Raw genomic sequence first — 2431 nt, 5'->3', positions numbered from 1 at the left:
GGCTGCTCTTTAGAAATCTTCAGCTGCAAAATGCCTCTAATCTGGCCTGGGCGATGGTTGAAGCTGGTGCAGCCCGGTTGATTTTGGGAGTGTTTCGCCTGCGGGGTCAGGGCTGACACGGGCTCTCTGGACGCGGTGGGACAATAGGTATTATGTGTCCAGGTCTACGTGGTCTCCAGATCCCTCCTTTAAGTAAATCTGCACAATCCCTCTGAAGTCAGTAGAGTTACGTAGCTGTTTGGGGGACAGGCACTGAGAGTTTAATTGGGGGATGAAGCTCTTCTGGTTTGACATTCAGGTGAAGATCATAAGTAATGGGACATCACGGCAAGGCTGGTGCATCCATGGCTGCTGAGACAAATGCTCTCTGTTTTCGTACAGTGTTGTGTTTCGTAGCTGCCTGTGTCTTAAGCTTGGAGGGTGGGAACTCTTTTCAAGTGTCTTTAATCACTCAAGAATTTGTGTTTTCCCTCCCATGCTATCTCTGGTATTTGATAGTGTGATCTCATGCCAGAGGCTTGCAGGTGACCAAGGAACTTAATTTCTGACCATCTCTTCTCATGATGCTCACAAGAGTGTTAGCTCTGTGGCTTGGGTCTCATGGCCAAATCCTGCACAGCTGTGACAGAAGTTGGGAAGCTCCAAGTTTAAGCCCTTGGGCTATCCTTCCTTTTCAGCTTGCTGTCTGCCTGCACTGTATTTACTGTGAATATGCAGAAAGCCCCTTCCTTCAGGGTGTTACCGTGCAATGCTGAGTGCTGCCCAAGGATGCTGGGATCCCTGATCCCGGCTCAGGGGATGGGTGCCGAGCACTGGCGTGGGATGGCAGCCCTCTTTGTGCAACTGCTCAGCCGTCACCTGCGGCTCAAAGAAGCCCTTTCTCCTGTCATTTTGCTGTGAGATACTACCAAACCTGTAAAATCAGGATTTTTTTTTTTTCTTTGTGGTCAGAGCTTCCTGGGGGAGAGAGGGTTTAAGTTTATCAAAGCAAGCTGGGGGGAAAGCCAGATCCTTCTGAAAAGACATGTTAAAATTTACAGAGGTTCCTTAGGGTGTGGTTCAGCTGATTAAGTGAAAGTTTATTGAGAGGTACATCTGTTTAATTTTTTTTGCCAAGATTTAACTTTCCCACTTGAGATCGAAGGATCTCACTTAAATACCCATTTGCACATGTAATTTTGTCCAGATACGTAACATCCTCCTTTTCAGGATTATTGAAATTCTGTGTTGAGGCTTTGGTTTTATAGAAGAAGACTTAATAAAGTGACTTCTCCTGGAGCCTGTGATGCTCTTTTTATTTTGAGAGGCTTGAACACCTGCCACAAGTAATGCTGTTGCTGGCAGGTGTCTCTTGAGCTCTCACAGCTGAGGAAGAGTTTGATGGGATCAGAACTGCAGTTTCTTTAAACTGCTGAAGATACTGTTTTACATACATATCAATAAAAATATAAGTGCTAGGTAGCAAATCTTTCCTGGTGAAATCGTTCTTTCATGAAGCGGGATGAAATCCTATGCCTTGCCTAGAAATTTTTACTACTTTTCTAAACTGTAGCAAGTATAAAGGCTTGTGTCAACTTGCCATTGTTATCCCCCACAGTTTATGAAGTGCTCTTTAGACCAAAGGTGTGTCTGCAGTAAAGATCCCGTGGTTTACAGTGGCTCTGCTCTCAAGCAGTGATTTGAGAAATCTCTTCCTTGATAAACTGTGCAAAGAAGTGCAGTTGTGTCTCTGCTGTCTGTTATGAACTGAACTGGGATTTTTACAGTTACTCCTTCTCCGGTAATTGATTTAAAGCAAGTTAGCAAATCTTCAGGGAAAGAAGTGTCAGGGGAATGCACTTAACTCCTGATGTTGCCACAAATTTTATTCCCTTGAAATGAAAATGTAAAGGAAAATATCCGTTATTAAAGTTCAGACAGGCTTCTAGATTTATCTTTTTTATCTCTGCCTAATGAACACACCAAAGGAGAAAGTCTGAAATAATTGGAGACCTGGAGTATTGCTGCAAGCCTTCACGCTCTGTTAGGAGAAGCACCCTTCTGTTGCCTGTGTTGCAAACAGGTGGCTCCTTAATTTCATATTGGAATGGCTATTTTGTAGCAAGTAATTTTAAAAATAATAACGTAAAAAAAAAGTTTGAGTGGGAACAAGCATTGTACAGTGGCCCTAAATCTGTGTGTAATAGAGCTGGTGAAGCAATGTGATTTTCTTCTGTGTGTTGAGTTGCTGGAGTGTCTGATGTCAGTAAGCACCTGGTCTTAGCTGGGGCTGAGGAGGGAGGAGAGCAAACACTTCATGCCTTTTCCCTCTATTGTCTGGCTGACAATTGGGGATGTGTTTTTAACTTGCTCTCACATGCCCTGTGCCCTGGGAACTTTCCTGCAGGACCTGAGAGATTCAGTCATGGCCGTGTATCTGACGGAAGTTGTG

This window comes from Pterocles gutturalis, unplaced genomic scaffold (genome assembly GCF_000699245.1).
Source record: "Pterocles gutturalis isolate BGI_N339 unplaced genomic scaffold, ASM69924v1 scaffold3848, whole genome shotgun sequence".
NCBI classification, from domain to species: Eukaryota; Metazoa; Chordata; class Aves; order Pterocliformes; family Pteroclidae; genus Pterocles; species Pterocles gutturalis.
The sequence above is the reverse complement of the archived record's forward strand: the minus strand, read 5'-3'. Positions refer to the sequence as shown.